The sequence below is a fragment of the Gorilla gorilla genome, chromosome 10 (assembly GCF_029281585.2).
Source record: "Gorilla gorilla gorilla isolate KB3781 chromosome 10, NHGRI_mGorGor1-v2.1_pri, whole genome shotgun sequence".
Classification (NCBI taxonomy): domain Eukaryota; kingdom Metazoa; phylum Chordata; class Mammalia; order Primates; family Hominidae; genus Gorilla; species Gorilla gorilla.
Window position 1 is genome coordinate 75095257 of NC_073234.2, and position 26190 is coordinate 75121446.

Here is a 26190-nt window from a genome sequence, read left to right on the forward strand (position 1 = left end):
TAAAGGTGTATTTTTAAATCATCATATCCTCCTTATCAAGTTTCTTCATGGATTGTTCTTCCTTTGCTGATCTCCTAAACGTTGGTAAACCTCATGATTCCTTTCTTCAGCCTTTTTCTTCTTATACTACATGTTCCATGGCTTCACTGAAGACTCCCAAATCTATCTATCTTAGGAGGCCAGACTTCTCTTCTTAGCTCTAGGTCTGCAAATGCAAATACCAATCCACATCTCCATATAAAAGTTCCAAAAGTGCCTCAAATTCACTCTGTCCTTGAACTCCACAGAGAAATCACATGAAGTAAATATAAGGTATCCACAGACTTTAATGACAAGGTGGTCATTGGTTACCTTTTCCAGAACAATCTGGCAGTTTCAAGATTTTGATGAGTTTAAGAATGAACAGGAGGTGAAAAAGGAGGAGAATACACGTAAAGGAATCTATCGAGACACTTAGCTGTGAAGGGAAGGAAAGAGAAAAAGCTGCAGCTAAAGGGACAATATAAAGTCAAGGAATGGTTTGCCTTTTTTTTTATTTAATGGAAGACACTTGAGTATGCTTGTGTGCTGAGGCAGAAAGTGATAGGGATGCCTGAAGGAGGGGACATTTGATCAGATAAGTTCCTTGAGATGGGAAAGTTTTAGAGGAAAGTCCTTCATAGGCTGAGGTGGGAGGAAAGAATGTAAGACTATGAAGAATGCAGTTGAGTTTGCAGGGTGGGAGAAAGACAGCTGAGAGTTCCTAGATATGTACGTATGAATGTAGGATCAGTATTTTTTCTTCTCAATAATGCAGTTTTGGGATACAGAGACATTCTACTTCCATATCCTATCCCACAGCGTATTTTACTGCTATATCTTGAAAGCACAGGTGAGTTTTAATAAAACATTTTCTGAACAATTCCTTTAAAATAGGCAAAAACGTATTTTCTGTAAATTATAATTCAAATGACAACTTATTTACAGAAAGGTTTATGTATCTTTATAGGCTATGAAGTACTCTTACATATTATCTCTTTAAATCTGACCAAAACCATGTGAAGTTGGAATTTCTTCAGAGTGGCTAAGTAACCTTTTCAGGTTACATTAAAAAAACAAACAAACAAACAAACAAAAACCTAGATCTTCTTTCTCTAAAGTCAGTGCCCTTTCCACTTACATTTTATCTTAGCTGAATGACTTAGATTTTTTATTGTACAAAAAAATTGCGTAAGTACATTGCACTTATAGGCAATCAGACAGGTTACAAGAATACAGTGCTGTGTGGACAGACATCCCCGCCACATACCAGGTTAGTGAGAACAAAGGCTGTCTAGAGTCCTGACCATAAGTCCCATGAGTGCAGAAACAATGCTTCCTTAATCACCATTGGTCCTACAGTGCCTAGCACAGTGCAAAGGTTATAATATGGCTTTAATAAATATTTATAAATCCTACATCGTCATGGTGTGATCTGGATTCAGATATTTCTGATACAAACAACACTTCTTTAAAATCCTTGAACTGCATATTTTGTCTGTCCATTTTTATTTTGTTTGGAGAGTTGTCTTTAGGAATAACTCAACCAGGACACAGGGATGAATTATAATTAGGTTTTCTAAGTAATAACATTAAACACCCTGTGTCATACATAAACTATAAGATTTTCATTTTGACCAGTAATCCTCTTCTTTAGTTAGAACAGCTGAGTCATTGTCTGACTGCAAGCCAGACTGACATCTTTGATCATTTGTATAATATGCATGTTTCCATGGACTTACCTCCCTGTATTTAGTTCCATATGTAGTCATCACCACCTTTAAAGACATCTTTGGCCCTATGACAAAGCCTTGTGGGTCGTGTTCTTTTTCCCCTACACTTCTATGAATTCTTTCATTTTTATGTGGTTATGAGTACAGATGCTGAGCCCAGACTGCCTGAGTCCCAATCTCAGCTCTAATTCTTACCAGCTGTGTGACTGTGGACATGTTCCTTAACCTCTCTAAGCCTCGGCTTCCTCTCTGCAAAATGTGAATATTACAAGTACCTACCTCAGAAGGTTGCTATGAACTATAAGTACAATAGTTGATGCAAACATGGAGAACATTTCCTGGTGTGGGTCAATAATCAGTCACTGTTAGCCAGTATCCTAGCCCTGTCCTCTTTTCCTATTCAGTTTTCCCTTCCCATGCATTATCTTTCTGTGCAATTTCTCTTCGGCAATCTTGTCCTCATTCTTTCTCTTCTTATACCCTTCACAAAAACTATCATCCTCCCTGTTCTTCTCTTACACTCACTGCCTGGTATCACTGAAGTTTCAACTGCTGAATTAGTGCTTTGCTTCACAATATCATTTTATTTTTCCTCACCACCACTCTGCACTCACACCTAATTCTGTAATTGAGACTTTTCCAGAATGACCCCTAGAGGAATTAGTGCAGTGCTCTTTCTTCTATAAGTGCATTGTTTTAGCCCATTCCCCTTCTTCTACCTCTGACCCCACCTGCTGGTGCAGAGAAGTGTCTGTACTCAAATGCTACGTTGCTCACCCCAGCCAATCATAAAAAGTCTGCCGTTTTATTTCTGATCTTTTGCCGTGCACCTCGTGACGGTTACATCAAAATAAGTAGGAAATTCACAATGGATTTCCCCAACTGATTTCAAATTATCTCATAGAAGTTACTGAATTCCTGGTGTATCAAAAACAAGGTTTCAATAATCTAACATTAAGCTACATTTAGTCAGATCTTGGCAAGAAAATGTTCACATTTCCCTAACGTTTTCCTCCCTAAAATCTCACACACGGTGTATTGGACATCGTTTTGGGGGCCTAAAAATCTCTCTTTATATTGTGGAAAGATCCCTCACCCACACCAACATGGTCTGTGGGACTGCTGCCCACTTTATGACCGTAAGTGGGGCCCTGGGGCGTGGCCTGGCCAAGCTTGGCATCTCTGCCCTGGGCAGAGCAGGATGAATCAGAACCCTTCCACTAGGCATGAGACAAGGATTCTGGGGTGAAGGGTGCAGACCTTTCTTCCTTTTGGAAGGGGAGCTACCAGTGGGGGGCTTCCTTTCCCACTACTTGAAGACAGTCTTTCTAGGACAGGAGAGAATAAGGCCAATGTACGAAGAGAAACAGAGGCTAAAAGAACCAAAAAGATGGAGTGGGGAAGGGGGAAGAAAGAGAGAGAGAGAGGCTTGATGACATTATTTGAGCCTCAGAAAACAATTACAGCTGAAGCAAGCTCATCCTGAACATCCCAAGGCAGGAGACTGTCTTGTTTACCACTGCATCACCATAGCTGACACACACTTAGAGGCTCAATCCATACTTGTTGAATGGTTAATACATAACCAAGCCAGTAAATATTCCTTCTCTTTAAGTGAGTTATTTCTGTCTCTTAAAAGTGAAGGTTCCCTGACTTAGGCAGTAACCCAGGTGAATCTCACTCAGCACAGCCTATGGGCATCCTCATCTCTACAATAACAGACCTGCAGAAGCAAAAGAAAGTGTGTTGAAATGACAAGTGAGCAGTGAGTTCATTTCCAAAAAGACAAGAAAACTGAATAACAGAATGTTTTTGTCAACTTGTGTGGGAAGACATGAAGCCATTCTAGGGCAGGAGAGATATTTTATATGGTGTCTATTTATAATGCTTTTGCAATTTGGCATATGAGGAAATGCCAGGTGCCTTTTAATAATCAGTACCACTTTTAGCTGAGGTGTATTTGTATCAGTTAAGTGTCATGCTCAACTATTTAATTATACCTGGAAATTTTGTTGCTCTTTTATTAACCTAAATCATAAAATTAAGTGGTATGTTAATAGATACTTATAGGCACCAGTTTTTAGCCAGGGATGCAGGTCAGAAGCACCTGTAAAGCACTTAAAACGGTTGTTTTTTTTTTTCAACATTCCTGATGCAGTTATGTTTGGGGTGTACCCTCGTGATTAAGTCCTCTAAAAACCTGCCAGGACACATCCCAAGCTAAGCTCAACACTTGCCGTCCCTTAAGGCAAAAGGAAGCATTCATTTTCTAAAGACTAACTTTTGCCTTTTCATTTTATTTCTTCTCAGTAGTAGACTGCTTACAAAGCATTCTTTCTTTAGTTCATTCAAGAAACATTTATGGAGTGCCTGATATTGCCAAGCAACCTGGGAGGCACTGGTGATAAAAAGGCAAGTTCCTGCCCTCAAGGAGCTCACATTCAACTGAAGGGAGACAGACACATAATCAGGGAAGTGTCATAAAGCATGACACATGCTGGGACAGAATTGTGTGTAAGTCACAGACAGGCACACAGGGCAAAGTCGCTCTACTACAGCATGTCAATCTCAGGCACAGGCTGTTAGGAAATGTGCCGGGAACTGATCACTCACAGACTTGGCATGGCAGGTGGTCACTCATGGCTTGTGGTCATTTATCTCTGAGGTAACTCTGGTATGTGTCAGGGTGGGCCTACTGGTTCGGTCAGGTCATTATCTCAGACTGACCTCAACTTTTCACCCAGCCTACAGCCCCTTCCCTATTCCTAGTCCCTGGAAACAATGCTTCCTAGTGTCACTTCTTTTCTCCCCTGTCCAGGGGAGTAAAGGTATAATCAGACCAGTACAAGGTGCTGTGTGAGTGGGGGAAGAGCTGACCGACTAAATACCCAACCCTTTTGTTGGCCCCTGAGAAGACAGCAGACCTCAATACTAAAGAAGCAAAGTCTGGCCAGAGTTTAGGAATCCCATGCCTGTCAATCATTTGCAATCTTCCTCAACAACTATTTTTTACTTAACATGTTTTTTTGTCCATAAGCAAGTTGCTCCTCACGGGCAGGAACCTGCCTTTTCATCACCAGTGCCTACCAGGTTGCTTGGCAATATTAGGCACTCAATAAATGTTTATTGAATGAACTAAAGAAAGAATGCTGTACAGGCAGCCCATACTGAGATATTGACTACATCATGTAAATTTTGGAGAGGAGTATTTTTTTCAATATCATGGATTATTTTCAGTTCAAGCATTAGCTTAAGTTCTGTTTCTAAGACCTAAGCAATCCATATTTTAAATCTAAAATAATTTAATCTTAGTGTACATTCTGTTTAGAGACAGCAGGGGAACTATCACAAGAGAAGAAAAGGAAGGATATGTGAAATGTTTATTGAAGCAAGCTGCTTGAGGTTTCTAGCACCTAGAAAAAAACTCACTGAGATGTAAAAATGGTTGCTCATGGGACGTGGAATTTTCCTTTTCTCCCTATTTTTGTTGTCTTCTCATGAGCACATTACATTACGATGTAAAAAAAAAAACCCTTAGTTTTCAAAACTAAGTTTTTACTCCTTTCCTCTCTATGAGAGAAGTTTTTTTCACTTTATTTACCATTTTCTGTAACAGTCTTTCCTCTGTGGATGCTCATCTAGAAGAGAAATTAATTATGCCACTAAGTGGTCTATATATTGACCATATAGACCACTAAAGTTCTCTGGACAGATTTCCAATTTATGTTAACTTTCAAAGTGTCAGTTGATTTTCACTTTCCTCCAACATCCAAAAAGAGAGTCCACAGTCTAGGTCAGATATAGGTAAATAAAAAGTTTACTCTGCCTAAGGGTCTATCCCAAGCCCACTTTCTCTGTGAAGATTTTCCTAACTATTGAGGCCATTGAACTGTGTCTTTCTTGAACTTCTATAAAGTGGCATGTGTCACATCAGTTATTATTTATATAGTTTTGGATTCTGTAATTGTTTTATATGATAGTTTTCATTCATGTATAAGGCATTATGCTTACTGCGTGCTAGGAACTGTGTTAGCACTAAGGAAAATGAGTAGGAGGGACTGCAGAAAACAGACACTTAAAATATGTTGTTGTAAATAACTTCAATGTATAAATATACACAGTGCTTTACAAATCCCAAAAAGGAGTTCCTTACTCTTTGCCCATTCAGATTGTCATCTGCAGGCTTTAGAGTAGGAATGTTCCATTTTCCACCCCACACCTTGACTGCCACCCCTCACAAGTGACTGTGGGCTTATTGGAGTCCAGCATACCCTCTAGCTCATTGGTTGGAAGCTGGGTGAGCTTGCTTGCTCCTTTTCTCCTCAAGTGTCCACGCAGAACCAAAGGCAGCTGGCTGAGTCAGGGGCTGCTCCCTTAGAAGGCTTATGGCTCTCTGGAGCTCTTATTCACTGACAATTTCCTTTTTTTCCGGTTTCTTCCTTTCATGTTGCCATCGAAAGTGCAGTACAATTTGGAGTGATGACCAGGAACTGTGAAGAGGCTCACTATGAGTGTCTAGCCCAGGCTTTGTGATCCAGTTCAGAATCGCCCTCCGATTGGCAGTGGTGTCCGGCTACAAAGCCCAGCCAGCAACTTGCGGCATTCCCTGCTTATATCCTCAGGGATTCATGAGGAAGGGTGGCTGTGGCTTGCAGAAGATCTCAGTATTCTGAATGCCCCTTTCATAATTACTATCAACATCTTCCCTAATTTCTAAAATTGGTCATTTTGGCTAGAGATTGAATTCTAATTTTCTTTTATAGTCAGTCACCCAAACAGCAAACACAGAATTAATTACATAATAAATGCTCAATTAAAGAGATGTTACAACTCAATAGACGGAGAAATTCTCTCTGGATCAGATTTCCATATATTCATTGAATTTAGTTTTGATAAAATGTGCTAAGATAAAATTTTTTAAAGGAAAGTTTGGGACCGGGTGCAGTGGCTCATGCCAGTAATCCTAACACTTTGAGAGGCTGAGGAGGGCCAATTGTTTGAATCTAGGAGTTCAAGACCAGCCTGGGAAAAATAGTGAAACCCCATTTCTACAAGAAAGTTTTATGAGAAAAGGTAGGTATGATATACTAATATAAAGGTAGAAATTTCTAAAAGTACAAGGGGTTATCATAAATGCGGTTCTTATTCTGAATTGTGTGTCCAAATCACCCATGTTTCTCTTTTTAAATGCCTATGACTTAGACCTTCTTCAGGAAATTCTAAGTCAGGAAGAGGGTTGGCATATAGCACCTGTATGTACTTTTTAAAGTATGTACTTTTAGGCTGGGCACGGTGGCTCACGCCTGTAATCCAAGCACTTTGGGAGGCTGAGGCAGGCAGATCACTTGGGGTCAAGAGTTTGAGACTAGCCTGGCCAACAAGGTAAAATTCTGTCTCTACTAAAAAAAATACAAAAATTAGCCGGCCGTGGTGGCGTGTGCCTGTAATCCCAGCTACTCGGGAGGCTGAGGCTGGAGAATCATTTGAACCTGGGAGGCGGAGGTTGTAGTGAGCACAGATTGCCCTACTTCACTTCAGCCTAGGTGACTGAGAGACTCCATCCCAAAAAAAAAAAAAAAGTATGTACTTTTAAAAGACTCCACATATTTAAAAGCCTCTACATATTTTTCAGTACTTTTCAAAGATGCCATAGATTATTTTGCTGCATGACTAGGATTACAAGCCACTGGAGGGGAGGGGAGGGAAGGGAAGGGAAGGGGAAGGGGAAGGGGAAGGGGAAGGAGAAGGGAGACAGGGGTCCAGATACCAAACTAATGCACCTGAAATGAGCCTGGTCCTTCACCTTTGTCAATTAAAAAAGTTGAATTTTTACTTACTAAAACTATAGTCGCTCAAAACATTTTCTTTGGAAAATTTCATCAATGATGATTTAAAAACCATCCAAAATAATATCATTCTTATTACTTAATGCTAGTGTAAACTTAGTCTGTTATTTTTATTTTTAAAAAAGATTAATCACCAACCTAGGACAGAAATTTAGAGTCAGAGGTAATCACTCCATCCCTCATCTTCTGTTATCCACTCCCCATAGTGAATGCTCAGTACACCTCTATGGAATGACTGAGTGACTGACTGAATGAGTGAGTAACTACTCCAGTGAGGCTCACATCAGTTGTTTGACTAACCCATGGTCTTACTACGAGTAGAGGACAGTGCTGGACTCAAATCCAGGAGAGCCCATTCCCAGCACTAAACTCTTCTGATCCTGACACGTGATTTACTCACCTCTAAACAACTGTCAATTGTTCCAAAGCCTAAAGCCATCCTTCAAGAATACTATTGGCTCCCATATAGACTATTCAAAATAACGTGTCACACAGAGTTTAAAAGCAATGCTAAAAAAAATAACTAACAAAAATACATGGAGAAATAGCAAGACTGTATGAGTGGAAGGTCTTCCAAAGCAACTATCAATACTTTGAAAAGGACAACATTTATTTCTACATATACGTTTCCATTTCTTAAAAAGCAATCTTTGACCTCCTGTTTTTAAGTTGCACAGTGCTATCCTCCACTCACAGGTGTTCTAATGACAGGCATCAATGTGCTGCGTTTAGTTTACTGGTTTCTGTCAGTCGATTTATCTCACTAGACAAGCTCAGCTAAGATTATTCTACAAAGTCAAAAAAAGAAAAGAAAGAAAAAGACAAAAGTGCCTAAACTTTGATTCATAATTGGTGTCTGTTTTCATGGTCATATGTTTTTAGATAACATTGCCTACAGAACTGCCTTTTGTAAACTGATCTATAGCACCAAGAGAAACTGTGGTTTTAGAATGAGTTCTTACCATGCTCCCTTTTTAAGCCACCACTGAGAAAACAACTATAATATTACATGTTCTTAAAAATAAGACAGTGGAAAACAGCTAACATTGTTGACCAATCTCCCTTCAACAATCAGAAAGTTAACTGATTTTGTTCCTAAATAATAATTTTGTTTTACAGTAGTATTTTTGCTGTTCAAGGAGAAGAAAACGCAGAATTCTGATAAAGAGAGAAGTGGATCAAATGACAGTTTTTCCAACTGTATTGAGTAACTTTATTCAGAACAGCTTCTTTGAACAAAAAAAAAATGAGTAGTAAACTTTAAAAATAAGGAAAAAGATTTCCACAGAGATCGCAGTTTATCTACTGATACGACCTCAGTGAGAAAGAAAATAGATCTCCTTATATACATAGCACAAAAGTAAAACTTGTTTGAGATTCCATGCAGTCTAAGGGCATCATTCTACTTTCTTTCCAGCCTGCTTCTTGTCCTCTAACACTGTCTTCCCTGGAGCACAACCGAACTGGGGAGAACTGGAGTGGCCAGCCTAGTGAATCTCCTGGACAGACTGGCAGACAGTAGGAATTGTTGCCTCCTTGGAAATTTTTTATTCTTCCTTTCCAGAGCTATCACCTCTCTGAATACCCCTCCACTTTTTTGCTTCCCTCCATATGCTCTATTTATGTAAATAACATTTGATAGATGCTTCAGCTTGGAGCTTCAACATTCTTGAGTCCCTAGCTATGTAGAAGATGCTGTATGAGTCTACAGAAGATGAAAAGGCAAATATCTGATTTCTTGCTCATTCCTCTCAAAAGATCTCAAGTACTGTTCAAGTTTTTGTGTATCTTAAACCAGCATATATCTCTTGACTAAAAAACTGCTTAGTTCCTTAACAGTGAACTTTAAAGCTAAATATTAAGATTAGGGAAAAATATGCTATGTGCTCAGAAAGCACAGGGGACAGTTAAGGGGGAGAAATCGAATTTCTTAAATGTAGTGGTTGGTTTATATTTTGTGGCATGAGATTGTGTATGTAATTTTGCACGATGGTAGGGCTTTTTGGAGTGGTGTGGGAGGTGAAGGGCAAGTCCCTTCCCTTGTCACCTCACACTACGTTCTGCAAGCACCTAATGTCTCAAGGTGTCAGGACGCTCTGTTCATCATGACAAGAAAAAAAATCTCGCTGCTGCTATGAGCACGATTGTGTGAATGAATATTCAGCACCTCCAACTCAGATTTGCGGCTAATGATCTAGATCTTGAATTTGCAAGGTCCAATTGCGCAGCCTCCTTCTTTCATGCTGCCTTTCTCCTTAGCAGTTTCATTATTCGTTCACACCTCCAGGAGAAGAAGTAGAGATGGAAGATGAAACATAAATTCATCAACTTTTTTCAATTCCATCCTTAGTCCTGCTGGTTCTCTGGTTCCAAGATGGGTTGTGGAAGAGAAGGAAGTGCTTGGAGGAACAGTCCTCTACAGTGCCATGAGCAAACAACACAGAGCACATCCTCAAGCCAGGGCAAACCGTATCCTGTTCACACAAAAAGACAGCAGGCTAAGTAAATATTTCACTATGGCACTGCAAAAAAAAAAAAAAAAAAAGCCTAGCTAAATAAAAAGCCAATCATTTATCATTTGAGCATTTCAATTACCAAGTGATGTGCATCATCAGAGATACTGCAACACCGTATATGTATGTGAGGGTTGTAGAGAAACTACTCAGTTGTATCTGTTGCCTCTTCAAGAGGTAGCCTGAAACTAAGAGAAACATGAAATTGTGTTTGCTTCATTTTAATGACTTTCAGGTAGTCCACTGGCATCATTCTGTAGGGCCTATTAGGAGGCACTTGGAACTAAGGTGGGACAGTAAAATAGAGATTTCTGAGGCTGTACGGGGTGCAGTTGTGAAAAACCGAAAACACATCCATGCAGAGCTTTGGTTTCCTGGTGGTGGTTTAAGGAATACAAGGCCCCTAAGCAAAATTGTGAAGTTAAAGAAGTTGCTCTTGATACAGACCCACCTTGCTCTTGAATTCTCCTCTGCCCTGATGGTACCGTGACCCCTACTCCCCCTTCAGAGTGCCTGGCTCCTGCCCTCAGCAAAACAGGAGAGGTCAAATCCATCAGTTCGAGTGAGATCCAGTCATCCAGTCTGCAGGTGACAAGCTCAGTCTCATTGCCCAAAGTATAAAAGCACCAGCCTCTCGGCATGGCCCTGCTGGCCCCTCCGCCCTCACCTTCTCCTGTCCAGCCACACTAGGATCCTTTCATTCCTCAAGCGCTGCTCTCCTTCTTGCTGTCAGGCCTTTGAACACACAGTTCTCTGTGCCTGAGATGCTCTTCTCCCCTCTTCCCATCCCAGTGTTCCTCCTCTCAGCCTTTGTAGTTTCCTCCAGGAAGCCTACCTTGATTGACCCATTGCCTAGGTCAGCTCTGCTCCTTCAGCCCTTTCCCAGGGCTTCAACTTTGCTTCTCCTTTGCAAGTCTTCCCGTCATTGTCCATCCTTCACGGGATATTATGTTCCCTCCTACACTGTAAGCTGTGGGGCTCTGAGCTCTGTTTATTGCTGTACCCCCCAGCACAGACTGGCCCATGGTGAGTGCCAAATGACTACTCTATAAGTGAATGATTTAATGAATTAATCTAGTCTAGATATCTACAGTAACATCATATCTCAAGAGAATATAATATCTTTAAACTCCTCAGGAAGCTTTCGGTTTTTATCCTAGACCAGCTGCTCTTGCTGGGGGAACAGACCAGGGGCCAGAGTTGCTGAAGACCCATTTAGAAGATGCTGTGACCACAAGGGCATATCCAAGCTTCTTGTGTCTGTGCTGCTGAGGCACGTGTCTGCACATAAGCCAGACCCACTCTGTTCCTTTTTGCTCTCCTATGTCCCTAACCCCTCCCATATCTCTGCTCCCCAAATTTCAACTGATGAATTCTGAATTCATTCTTACTGTGTTCATATATTTGCTTTTGTTCCCCACCCCTCTCTACTTTAGCTGAATTTCACCCTCTATCCAGGCAACTATTATACAACCAGTCATCTACAACCCTTCTTAATTTACCTTATTCTGTGCTTCAGATTTCCATCCCTATAATGATTACTAGCACTTATATATTTTACTAAACATGAAGGGCTTACACACATACACACACACACACACATACATTTAGTCCTTATAATAACACTGTGAGATGGGTACTATTATAATCTCCATTCAACAGATGAGGAAACCAAAGCACACGGAGAAGTTAAATAATTTACCCAAGGTTACCTGGTGAAGCCAAGTCTGAACAACATGGTCTGGCTTCAGAGTCTACGCTTTTCAGTGCTACACTCTGTTGCTTCTCAGTTATTAGGGATGTGAATTATGGTTGCCCTAGTCACATTGCTTTCTTGAAGAATTCTCACTCTAGTGCCTACTAAGTGAGCATCAAAACACATGACCTTGTATTTTGTGGCCTCATGTAATTGGGTAGCTGGTGAATACCTAACCCAGGTGACCTGACCCATAGGCTAGTCAGTGAGTTTAGACTTGGGGGCCTTAGTCAAATGACAATTTGGACCATTCATATGAGAATATATGGAATTGGAAATGAACAACTAGGGCTGTCGTTAGTGGACGTTAGAGATGAGCAGTCATGATACACGTGAGAGATACGGAACTGGAGGGTGCCATGCAGGGTCCCGTGCACGATGAGTGTGTAAAGAGCCAGCTGGCACAGAAGATCAGAGCACTCTGTCAGATGCAGATGTCAGACAGATCATATGACACTTAGGATCTCCAGACTAGCTCCAGCTGCTGATTTTTCTAGATCCCAGTTTCTAGGATTTCTGTTCCTTGCATTCAAAGGATTCACAAGTAGAACCTATCGCCTCAAGACTTCTGGTCCTCAAAGGCTTCCACGGCCCTTCACGGTAAGTACAACAAGAGGAGGCAAAAACAAGGAGCTCCTTGATGGGAGGGGAAGCTACAGGTGGGGCAGAATGGGTCTGAGTCATGTGTGATGCCTGGGGAACTTCCGCCACCTTCACAGTTCCTCTCCCAGAATGACCCTGACTTACTGAACACTGGGCAGCATGACTGTTCAAGGTTACACCTCTAAGCACTGGGGATGCAGACGAAGGTGTCCAGGGGTCCAAGATTTATCTGAGTGTCTAGAGCCATGTAGCAACCAGCACCATGTCCCAGGGTTTCATGAGCCTAGGCTGGAATAACACAACACTTAAAAGTGAAATTCTGGTATTCAGTAATCCTCAGAGATTCACTGAGAGACAGGTGGGAATAATAATATAATAGTAGCCTTAAAATAGTGTTTTATGTCTCACAAATCCCTTTTAATTAAATCATCTCATTGGATCCTCACCACAACCCTATATCCATTCAATCATTCAGCTTTGCTCATTTTGTATTCTGAACTTTTTTTCTTTCTATCTCCCTCTCTTCTCGTACTGTTATTACCTTAAGAATAAAGTCCAACAAGGAAAACCTTGCAAAGTCCCACTAAAAAATTTGGACTTTATTCTTAAGGTAATAAAAAGCTATGGCAAATATTTGAGCAGGAAAGTAATGTGTTTGGATTTATATTTTGAAAATATCACTTGGCAACAGTGTGAATAATGGACTGATGGAGGAAGAGAACGGAGGCAGGTACATCAAGAGGGAGGTTGCTGTACTCAATCAGCAGAGGCACGATGATGGCTTGAAATGGGGGTAGAATTGGGAATGAGAGAAGAAAGAAAACTGTGCCCAAGTATCTATCTGACTTCAGCAACTGGGGGAGACGGTGTTTCCATGTTAGAGGACAAAGTCGCTACTTCCAAAGAATATCTAGAACATGTAAATCTCAACTATTTTTGGAAGAATATTTTTAATTGGTGCAAGCACTTGAGAAGAGAAGAAATAAGGGAGAAGATTTTTGATAAAGAAGTTAGTGAGTAGAGCTGTACAGTGACACACAGCCTCCCATTGACTGCAGAAAAGGCATAAGCAAGTCTAGGGTGCTTGCTGGCTTTAACACACAGTGTTTGAACATCTTTATTTAGAGTTTGTCTTAATTGCAGAAGTAAATTTAGCAGAATTTTGATACCGCTTTAAGGATTTAGAGGGCCTTGTAAAAGGTGTAGGGCCATCTCTCATAGTCTCCCCTTTCATTACTACTGAATGTGACTCACATAATCAAATATTCTATGGCAATCTGATGATTGTGAGTCTTCTATCTATAAAAGGTTGAAAGATAGAGTGGCTGAATAAATTATTTCATTAGAATAATTCAGGCTAAAATATCTATGTGAAGAGAGACAGACAGAAACCGAGAGAGCTAAAAGAAATACTACATTTGAAATATTTTTTGCAATTTAAGAAACTCAGAATAGGCCAGGCACTGAGGCTCACGCCTGTAATCCCAGCACTTTAAGAGGCCAAGGTGGGCAGATCACTCGAGGTCAGGGGTTTGAGACCAGCCTGGTCAACATGGTGAAACCCTGTCTCTACTAAAATTACAAAAATTAGCCAGGCGTGGTGGCATATGTCTGTAATATCGGCTACATGGGAGGCTGAGGCAGGAGAATTGCTTGCACCTTGGAGGCAGAGGTTGCAGTGAGCCAAGATCATGCTACTGCACTCCAGCCTGGGTGACAGAGCAAAACTTTGTCTCAAAAAAAAAAACCTCAAAATAAATTTTTTATACTCAGAATTGAATTTGCTTTTTAAGCCCATTAGAATTACAGTTTTTGTAATTTTTTTTTATTTTTAACAAGTAAGCTCTGTGAATTTCATAGAAGTGTATTTCCCATTATAGATTCATATCTCACAGTTGAAGTGAACTGCTTTTTCCAAATGTTGGTTTATTGAGCTAAAATTTTGGCATCACCTCAGCTTTTCTGTATAGCTCTTTAAAACAAACAGATTCCTAAATATGCTAATTATAAATATGACTATTATCATTGTTTAAAACATAAAAATTCCCATAAAAATCACAAAAAAAATAAAATTAGCTACCTGGCAAGAGAATGAAGTGGTGATCTATAGACTGGGAGAAAATATTTACAAATCACATATTGATAAAGAACTTGTATCCAGAATATATAAAGAACTCTCCAACTCAGTAATCAAAACACAAGTAATCCAATAAAAAATGGAAAAGATTTGGACAGACACTTCACAAGAGAAGATACATGGCAAATAAGCACCTGAGAAAATGTTCAGTATCATTGGTCATTAGGAAAATGCAAATTAAATCACAATGAGGTGTCACTTCATAGGTATGAGAATAGCTAAAATTGAAAAGACTGGGCATTTCAAGTGTTGGTGAGGATGTAGAGAAACTGCAGTTGTCACACGCTGCTGGTAGGCATACAAAATGCTACACCCACTTCGGAAAAGAGTTTGGTAATTTCTTAAAAAGTTAAAGACGTCTATCATATGACCTCGCCCAGGATAAGTAAAAGCCTACACCCACAAATGAAGATTCGTAGGCAAATGTTCATAGCAACTTTATTTGTAATATCCCTAACATGGAAACAAACCCATGGCTGGATTGCAAAATAATCATTCTGAGGGAAAAAAGCCAGACCAAAAAAAAAAAAAAAAATACATCTAGTGATTCCATTTGTATAAAATCCTAGAAAACGCAAACTAATCTATAGAGGCAGAAAGTAGATCAGTGGTTTCTAGAAATGGTAGGGGGAGGCCGGGCACGGTGGCTCACGCCTGTAATCCCAGCACTTTGGGAGGCCGAGGTGGGTGGATCACCTGAGGTCAGGAGTTCGAAACCAGCCTGGCCAACACGGTGAAACCCCATCTCTACTAAAAATACAAAAATGAGCCGGGTGTGGTGGCATGCACCTGTAGTCCTAGCTAATTGGGAGGCTGAGGCAGGAGAATCAGTTGAACCTGGGAGGCGGAGGTTGCAGTGAGCTGGGATTTTGTCACTGCACTCCAGCATGGGCAATAGAGTGAGATTCTGTCAAAACAAGGAAGGAAGGAAGGGAAGGAAGGAAGGAAGGAAGGAAGGAAGGAAGGAAGGAAGCGTGGGTAGCAGGATGGGGAAGGAGGTAGGGATTACTAAGGGACACAAGAAAATTTTAGAAGGTGATGGGAAAACTTACCAAACTGTACACTTTAAATATGTGCAGTGTATTATATGACAATCATACCTCAATAAAGCTGTTAATGAGAAAAATAGGTAGATGTGGTCAGTATTTGCAGTTTAAGTGGAGCTTGAAGCATGATCAATATTTAACCAAGATAGTCTTTAGAGATCAGGCTTGTATAAGTTAGTGATGATGCCTTGAAAGTGTGAGTTTGACCTTCAGATAATGCCTAACATTTCTCATGGCTACCGCAAAGAAGTTTCCTGATTTATTTTTCACCTTTACTGGGTTTAAGCAGGGTGTATTTATCTTCTTGGTGACTGACGAAACCCTGGCCATTTCCTCCCTGGGATGCTTTTAACCAAGCAAGCTTGCCTTCCATGTCATAGGATGGTTCACTTAAAAAATTTATAAACTTAATATAGAAATCTCATGTATCACATATTTCTTTGAGTTTTGGAGATGGCTGCAAATGAATTTTTCCTTGTCTAGTAGTTTTATGGTATTGTTTAAATAAATCTTCATTGCTTCATTCATACTTGAAGACACTATTTAAGTTTAATCATCCACGTAAGCCACAGTCGACGTAATAAACAAAAAGAAATAAGAAAAATGGTAAGGGCAATATATTTTAATGCATAGAGATTTACTTTCCAAATTCCTTGAAATATAAAATTTGAAGATACAATGGCTTGTCAATCAATGATTAGAATAGCTTTCTAAGAGAAATACCACAGGCTTCTTACAAAAGATAATGATTGAACATATGTATTTGCCTACCTTCCTTCCTGAAACCCTATAGAAATGGTCATAAAGTAGTAAAACAGGAAGAGAAAAAAGAAGAAACCTATAAGAGTAAGGAGAAAGCAAAGAAGATATCAGCATATGAAAGAGATTAGCAAATATCTGGACAATGGAAAAAGAAAAAGAGCATGATAGCAGAAGAGGCCCTTTATATCCCCAAAAAGAAAGGCTCCAGAGTAGGGATACACCAGGGTTCCCAGGAGAGGCTGAATCTGTAGTTACAGAGGGCAAAGTTCAAAGGTGGACCTGAAACCTGGGGACTTCATTAGAGATCTATTTAGAGAACAGTTGCACCCACCACCACTACTTCCACTCTTAAATGCAGAACGACACCCTTACAGGCCACCCTGACATTTGTCCCCACGCTCTTTTCTAAAGAAAGGAAACACATGGACACTCCTAGAATGGCAGTTCACACCCCAGAGTAAAGTTTCCCAGTTCTGGAAGTTGGAAATCACCCAGAAGCCCGTCAGCCATTATATCCTGTCCCTGTGTCTAAGTACAAATAGGCAGTGAAGGGTCACGAAATGTATAAATCAAATCAACAGCACAAAACAGAAGGATCAAAACGAACAGCCCTCAAAGGGAATGGGGAGAATTCAGCAAACAGAAGAGAGCTAGTTAAAAAATTGTCTTTACTATCCTCAGGGCTGTTGATGAAGATATTGTATCTATAAAATAAAAATTGGAAGCTAATCAACATAGGAGATTGGAACAATAGATAGATGATTCATGGGGAAAGACAGACAGAGAGAGAGAGAGATCTGTAAAGAAAGTGGATTCTAATAGCGCCACTGCACTCCAGCCTGGCGACAGAGCAAGACTCCGTTTCAAAAAAAAAAAAGAGAGAGAGAAAGTGGATTCCATGTAACAGAATGATTAAAAACAAGTGTTTTTGAGGATATTCTGAAAACACATTTGTATTTTATGTGGGAAACCGTCTCCAAGTGGCACAAAGATTAATCTTGGTGTAGAGCCAATAGAGAAGAACATGCAGGCCACATTATTTACAAAGTCACAGCAATGCAAATGCCATTTATTGAAAATTACTTTATTTCTATTAAAAATCATAGATTAGCATCTAATAGGAGATAATATAATACAAATGAGTTATATCCTCATCTTTCGCATCAGAGACTTGTTAGACACAGTCTAAAAATGCTCATCGAGAAATAGAGAAATGAGCCTATTATGCAGAGTTGTGATGGTAACTACCTAAGGAACTGAAAACAGCAGTGAGCAAGGGTGGATATTTACCTCCAGGGAGCGGGAGTGACGGGGTAAAGGCTAGGAGACTTTTCCACAAAAAGTCCTTCTGGAATATTCAACATTTTTACCATATGCTTGAATTATTTTCATACACATTTAAAAAATTCTAAGGTGAATATATACTTTACGCTGAATAAGCGGAATCTATTACCCATCAAATATTATATCCATTCGAGAGGCTGAGGCAGGAGGATTGTTTGAAGCCAGGAGTTCAATACCAGCCTGAGCAACAATAGTGAGACCCCCATTTCAAAAAATAATAATAAAAATAAAATGAAATTATAAGAGACTCTCATGAATGGGGTGACTTTGCACACATTATTGCATATGGTCTACACCTAGGAGGCAGGTATGTGCTACTATCCTCTCACTGCTGTCAGTGAGAAAATTAAGGTTGGCATGTTTAGATGGCTTCTCCTACATCACACAGGCGACAAATGGTAGAGGTGAAGCCTTGGCTGTAGTCTTCTGATGCCAATTCCAGGATTCCTTCCTCTATTCCAACAGTCCCAAAAAGTTAGGTTTTAGGAACTCTTTATGCTCTTAAGAATTACTAAGGAGCTCAAAGATATTTTGTTTATGTGAATTATATCTATTGATACTTATTGTATTAAAAGTTAAAACTGAGATCTTTTAAAATATTTATTAATTCATTTAAAAACAAAATTATAAATCCACATAAATACCTTGATGAAAAATAACTATAGTTCTTTGACAAAAAAAAATAGTGAAAACAGGGGCATTATTCTAAATATTTGTAAATCTCTAGAATGATTAGAAGATAGCTAGATTCTCATAACCCCTTCAGTATTCATTGTGTTTAGTAGAACATATCAAGCAGTCTCTGGAAAAATTCCACTGTACACATTGAAAAGGGCAAGCAATTTTTGTATTATTAAGAATACAGTTTTGCCTTTGTAAACCCCCTAGAAGGGTCTCAGGGACCTCCAGGGGTCACCAAACTATTGTTTGAGAACAGCTGTTCAACAGGACAGCTGCCTGATGAAGTTTGAAGTAACTAGAAATTAATAAACCAAAACTATTAGGAAAATGTCAGCAGTGTTATAGCTATTACAATGGCAAATTCAAAAATGTATACACACACACATTTATTTATATACATACTCATTTATTGAGTAACCCACCTCTGCTTCTGATTCGACCTTACTTTCTAGGCCTAAACTCAGGCTAAAAGTGACCTCTGTATTCTAGAGGACATGAAGGAGAGCCCACAGCATCATCCCAAAATAGCAGAGGGAGGCAAAGAACCCTGTTAAAGGGAAGGGTTTGAATCTCATCACTATCACTTACTAACTATATGATTTTTGACCAATTTACTTAATCTCTCTAAGTCTCAGTTTTCTCATTCGTAAAATGAGGATAAAAACAATCCCTATTTGTAGAGTTACTATGATGGTGAAATGTGATAATTTATATAAAGTAATTATGATTACATACAATGCTTGACAAATGATGAGCACTTACATTTATTATTACTTGTATTATTGAATGGGCAAAGCTGTTCCTCTCAATCTCCCCCATTCAACTGCTAAGCAGGGTTATGGATGGGGAGAGAAATACCTAACCGGGAAGAAGAACTTGCTCAGTAAGTATTTATTCAATGAATTCCAAAACACAAAATATCAGATTCTGAATTAAAGCAAATTTCCTCTAGCTTACTTAGAATTAGCAAATCATATACCACATGGAAAAATTAGAGTAATGACAATAGATGATTAAAGAACAAGAGGTGAAGCATATAATTCAAGGATGTTTGTATAGATTTTCTTTATAATGCTTTGTTACTTGAAACGATTTCAATAGTGGCAATCAATCCAATTGTTTGGATCTCAGAAAATACATGAAGACTCTTAAAATAGCACTATATTATGAAGTCTACTTTAATATCATTGGAGGAAGATGTTCTATTAAGGGCTTAGGACAGTTCTTAGAGCAATCGGAATTAATGCCATAGATCTGAAGACAAGTTTCTTAGTTCCGCTTTATTCTAGATCTAGAGTTACACTGAGAAACAGAATAATTTATTGTAGTCAATCCTCATTTAATTCCTAATTTTAACTTTGTATAGTACAAAGAATATTCACTCACATTGTATACACTTAGGTGTACAAAGAAATGCAGCTTTTTAATTTCACTATAGCTTTTCAGATTTCCTCATGAGTCCCCGTAATTGTTGAGAATTGGGGGAGTGCAGGGAGGCCACTGGGTTATATTTTGTTTAATCTACAGAGGTTAGTCCTGTCCATTCCTTTGCACTGTCTCTTCAGATGATTTTTGCTTGAATCCTTGGTGCTCAGAAGTCACCTCTCTACAAGTTCTCTCTCCACCTCTGGAACCCCTCAATAGGGAATTTGTGTCTTTAAGGTCAAATCCGTGGGAGGAGGAACCAGTTGCTCAAAGGCTAGAGCATTTTCTAGGGTCCACAGCCTGCTCTGCAACCCTCAGAAAAGGAAGGCATGAGTCCGATATCCTTCTGCTTCCACATAACTACCTAAATATTTCTAAAACCTTACCTGCTGAATTTTCAAACTTGCATAGGAAAGAGGGGTGAGAACTTTGATATTTGACATCCTCAAACTCCTTGTCTTCCTTTCCTTGGATCAGAAGGGCCAGGCTTAGACCTACTCCTTCCTCTATGTCATATCCTCTTCTCTCCTTCATTAGCCACCCCCATGGCCTGGCTGTCCTAAAAGGAAGAGCTATTCTCTCCGCACTAAGAAAAAAAAAAAATATATATATATATGATTTGAATCCTCCTAGCTTACTCTTGGTAGCTGATGGTAAAGAGATTTAGAAAACTCTTTCTCAGCAAAATCTGGCTTACATGACTGTTGTCTGTTTGAAAATCCTATTTTGATATCAGAGGCTAAATACTAAGCCTCCTATCCCTTTGTATTCCTTCTACAATGTTCCTAAATCTTCTCAAGGCAAATGAGTGCTTCTGGAAAAATAAAGAAAATATAACAGAGACAATCTCATTAGGATATTTCAAAAATATCCCCCATTATGAGTGGCTGTCATTACTCCAAATTCAGGCAATTTGTATGGACAACATTAATTTGGATACTAACTGAGAGCCTTCCAACTGCTTTTGAAAGAGTGAAGCAAAGACAGAACAAAAAAAAAAGTTAGTAGAAAACAGAATCAATTCTTTGGGAGTTTCAAAACTAAAGAAATAAAGAAATACTCACTGAATACAGGAATGCTTTTCAAGCACTCCCCAGAATTTCAGTCAGCTAGCTAGATAATTAATGTTGGATGACCATCATTACCTTAAGTGTTTTTTTTTTTCAAAATGAGGCCCATAATCTTCCTTTAAAAAAATAAAAAAAATCACTACCATTATTTCTTTACCTTGTAATCTTGTTAATAGTACCACATTTCTCCCAGCATAACAATCATCTTCAACTCAATTTCATTCAAAGCACATTGGCTACAAACATGGTAGGTACCACATTAACCATTGTGGCATGTCAAGGGCACAGACTCTGCCCCCAGGGAATGTCTAATAATGCCCTCCATCTAACCAATCACTAAGTCGTATGGATTTTTCCTTTGAAATGTGTCTCGTGTTTTCCTCTTGGCTCTCTTTTGTGCTGTCACCATCTCATATCTGAATCACAACCGTGGTGGCATTATGGCCATCCCCTCCACGAAACCTTCTTCCTGCTGCCCAGAATGCAACAATGTCTTCCATTATTTCTTGACCCCACTATTGCTGGTGCTCAATAAGTACTTATTAGATTTAATCAAGTTCTTCAATCCCCACAGTTGTCTCTGAACAGCCTAACTGTATCCAGAAGTGAGAGGATGTCTGTAAAGTCAATGCAATTTTATTCATACGGAGCAACAGTTGATGCTTGCATGCTTGCCCCATCCCCCATCCCCATCCGGGGGTTATCCCTGCCTTGCAACCTCCGAACACTGGGCGGGGTGGATTGCCCATTTGATCATTTTAGCATTTTTAAAACTTCTTTTATTCATCTTTCCTTAGATGCCCTATGTGCATAACAATTTCTTAGTGCCTTTCCCTTTAGTGTCTGTGCCAATCACATATGTAATCTTACAAATATGTTGCCCTTGTTATTCCTTTTTTTTTTTTTTTTGAGACAGGGTCTCACTCTGTTGCCCAGGCTGGGGTGCAGTGGTGTGATCACGGCTCACTGCAGACTCAACCTCCCTGGCTCAAGTGATCCTCCCACCTCAGCCTCTCGAGTAGGTGGGACTGCAAGCCTGCGCCATCACATCCTGCTAATTTTGTATTTTTTGTAGAGATGGGGTTTCACCACATTGCCCAGGCTGGTCTCAAACTCCTGACCTCAGGTGATCCACCCGCCTCGGCCTGCCAAAGTGATGGGATTACAGCTGTAAGCCACCATGCCCAGCTGCCCTTGTTATTAATTTCATCCTTCTATGTCTTAAAATATTCAAAAGCAAGGGAAGTGAGTGGCAAATAAAAGTAGTACTTTTATTTTAAAGACTGCAATGTAATGTAACAGATGGCATTTTCCTGACTGGGGAGGAACAGGGTGTTCAGTATCTAGGCTCTAGAACCAATTCTACTTCAGAAAAACTCCCACTTCAACCTTGCTCAGGTATGAGTTACTAAGTCACAGGAAGGACATGGAATACCATTTAAATCTCTTCAGAGAGAGAGAGAGAGAGAGTTGCGGTCTATGCAGATGGTAAACTGACGGTAAATAAGCTTGTTTATATTTATTAAATGGAGGGAAAGTTTTTCATGCCTGCTGGCTCCCTGGGTTGGTGGGGGAAGAAAGCAGGAGAGATTGTAAAGGGAAGCCTGCTCTTCTCTTTCATAAAGATAAATGTTGTAAAGGAGGAGACAGAAATTGCTGGGGCAGAACAAGCTGCTATCCTCAGTGTCAGGAATCCTCGGCAAACCCCACCAGACAGTTTCGGTCTTATAGAGAGCTGCTTATTGTCCTTTCATACACTCTGCTGCTTTTTCCAATCTTTGTCCATAAGGTTTTTAATATGTAGGTAGCATAAACATCACAGAGGGAAAAAAATAAAATTGAGATGAAAAAAATCAACAAAATATATGACTTTTAAGCAATCACTATAAACACTTCCTAGGTTTTTTTTTTAAAAAACCTCACGTATGTGGTGTATGCCTCAATAATATTCTAGTTCTCAATAATTGTTTGTTGGATAACTGAATTAATTGACTAATTAAAGGCTATCATCATACAGTTACACAGGTTGGTGCTCTGATTTATTTTTCCACTTTAATTAACATAACTATTTTATTTTTCAATATTGGTAGCTAGTTATTGCCCTCAGTTTTATTGGTTTTGAAAAGCTCCATTGAGTGGATATTCCAAAATTGATTCAATAATATCTATATAGTTGGAAAACCTTTAATGTTTTTCTAATTCTTCCATAATAGATAACACTACATTGACACTCTTTCGCCATATTGCTTATTCCACAGTTCATGAGCCATTTGTTTTGGATAGATTCTCAAGATCAAGATCAGAGATCAGCAAACTTTTCCTATAAAGGGGCAGAGAGTAAATACTTTTGGCTTTGCAGGCTATATGGTCTCTGTCTCAGTTACTCAGCTCTACTGATGGATTATGAAAGCAGCCACAAACAGTACATAAATGAACAGGCATGTCTATGTTCAAATAAAACTTGGTATATGTGCAATGAAATTTGAATTTGTTTAGTTTCCAATGTGTCATGAAATATAATTCGTTTTCATTTTATTTCAACCATTTAAAAATGTAAAAACCACTCTTAGAGATGTAAAAATAGGCAACAGGGCAGATGCCTGCAGTTTGCCGACCCCTACTCTGGGCCAAAGGTCATGAGCAGTCTATGGCTCTCAATGTACAATGTACAATCAGCCAGTTTTTTAGCTGGTAATTTTGATGGCTCCTTTCAACCATATCTCCTGGTTGCTACATTTCCGAGTTCAGGCATTTATATAGTGTTTTGATTACTAGACCACATAATTATTAAGGGACTATGCAAAAGAACTACCCTTGCTGTTACCTTTGGCCAGTAACCATATACTTTTATTATTATTATTATACTTTAAGTTCTGGGATACATGTGCAGAACATGCAGGTTTGTTCCATAGGTATACACGTGCCATGGTGGTTTGCTACACCCATCAACCGTCATCTACATTAGGTATTTCTCCTAGTGCTATCCCTCCCCTAGCCCCCCAATCCCTGACAGGCCCTGGTGTGTGATGTTCCCCTCCCTGTGTCCATGTGTTCTCGTTGTTCAACTCCCACTTAGGAGTGAGAACATGCAGTGTTTGCAGTAACCATATTCTTAAAATCAATTTAGAGTGACAGGGCTGTACAAGAGGTGATCTAGTACAACCTTCTGTCATGGCCATCTGAAGCGAGAGCCTAGTTAAAAGCTGTTCAGAAGGGACTCTCCAGAATTTCTTCATCTAACCTTAGCCTTTCCCAGTCAAACACATTTCATTCTAATTCTTCATGTGAGCCTGAGAACAACTGGCCAGCTGCCACCTTCAAACACAAAGACAATTATTACGTTAATCCCTCTGCATTTCTTTCTCTATCCTAGGCTGATAATGATGAACAAAAATGATTTCCTTTTGTGGACTGTAAAATTAAAGTATAAAAGTGCCTTATCTCTGATTGGATGGTGACTAGAGAAAAGGAAAACTGACTCAAAATTTCATGTTCCCTGCCCCTAGGGCTACCTGTCACAATCATAAATTAATATTTGTTAAGCATCTATTGGTTGCATGCCACTGTGTGAGGCACAATAGCAATTAATCCCACTCATTACTGAACACTTTTCATATTTTTTCAATGTATTAAATTGTATCCTGGATGATTAAATTGCTCCAGGCCATAAGTGCAAAATCGAAAATATTCAATTAGGACACACAGAACAAAGCAGCAGCAGTTAAAACACGGTGCATTAAAATATCAGCTTCACAGCTAGCAATCTTAAAATCTGGAAGGCTTAGATTTTACCAGAAGTTCTGATGGCCAGAGGACTTGAATCAGGAAGGGCAGTGAACTCCTTATAAAGAGGAAAATACTTTCCCCAGCTCTATATAGATCGAATTTGAGACCCGAGCCTTGCATGTGGCTCATATCATCTACCAGAGTTTTTCTAAATTATTTCTTAATTTTAGGATATGAAAAGGTATACTTCCTGTTCTTATTCCATCTAGAAGTTCAGAATTTTTCAATTAAAAATACTAGTTCAAAAATTATTCTTTATATCCCACCATTAAAAAATGCTCTAAGCATTTTTAAATGAGATGTTTGTATAAACCAAACAATATACTATATACAAAGAAAATAGTCATTTCTCTTTATGAGACTGTCCTACAAGCTAACGCCAATGCTATTCATGGCTGAGAGTCATTAATGGGTAGAGCAGAAATCAGTCTGAAGAGGAGGATTGAGAGGAGGTTTACTTGTCATTATCTTTACAGACATGGGTTCAGTAAATGTGTGACTGGTTCTAATTACATGGGGCTGTTAATACTGCAGAGAAAAGAGGTAAATTCAAAATAGCTTTGACCAGGTTTTTTAATTGTTTTACAAAAACAGGGTAAAATTTAATAGCTACAAATATAAAATGGTATAACTAGAAGGAAAAGAAAAGTCAGCCAAGAATACAAATGCAATACAGAAAAGGGCTGGCTTATATTTGACAATGAAGTAAATAAATCAATAATAAGAGTGTCACTGGAATATAAGCCAATATAAATTTAGGATATTTTGTTGTCTGTCATCACGTCATAGGTTTATTTGTTTAGAGAAAGAGTCTGGCTCTGTCGCCTAGGCTGGAATACAGTGACATGATCATAGCTCACTGCAGCCTAGAACACATGGCCTCAAGCAATCCTTCCATCTCGGCCTCCCAAAGTGCTGGGATTATGTCATAGGTTTAGATGTATGAAAGTAATTCTGTGTCAGACCCAAACAGCATGGTGCTGAAACAGACTAAGAATCACCTGGTGAGATTCTTTAAAACAAAGACTCTAGCACCCAACACTGTAAATATGACATAATAAGTTCTTGAGAAGGATCCTGAGAATCCATTTTAAACAAGCTTGCACCATGATTCATATGCAGGTTGGTCTCTGAAGCATGCTTTGAGAAACACTGCTCTCGAGAATGATCAATTCTTTTTAGTCACTCTGTCCGCAGTTCAGGTGATCATCAGTGGTATGTGATGCTGCAATGACTTTCAGTTGAGTGATCTGCTTACGGGGCTTTGCACAGACCTGAGATTTAAGATTAACTACATTAATGTGCAGGCCATCTACTTCTGAGTTTTACTTCCTTATTAAGATAAACATTCAAATGATATATACTATGACTGAACATTCCTCTGTTCTCTAAGCTTCTTGACAGCAGGGACTGCTTTTGCTCACCTTGGTGGCCTTAGAGTTTAGCACAGTGGAGTTCACTAGTAATTTA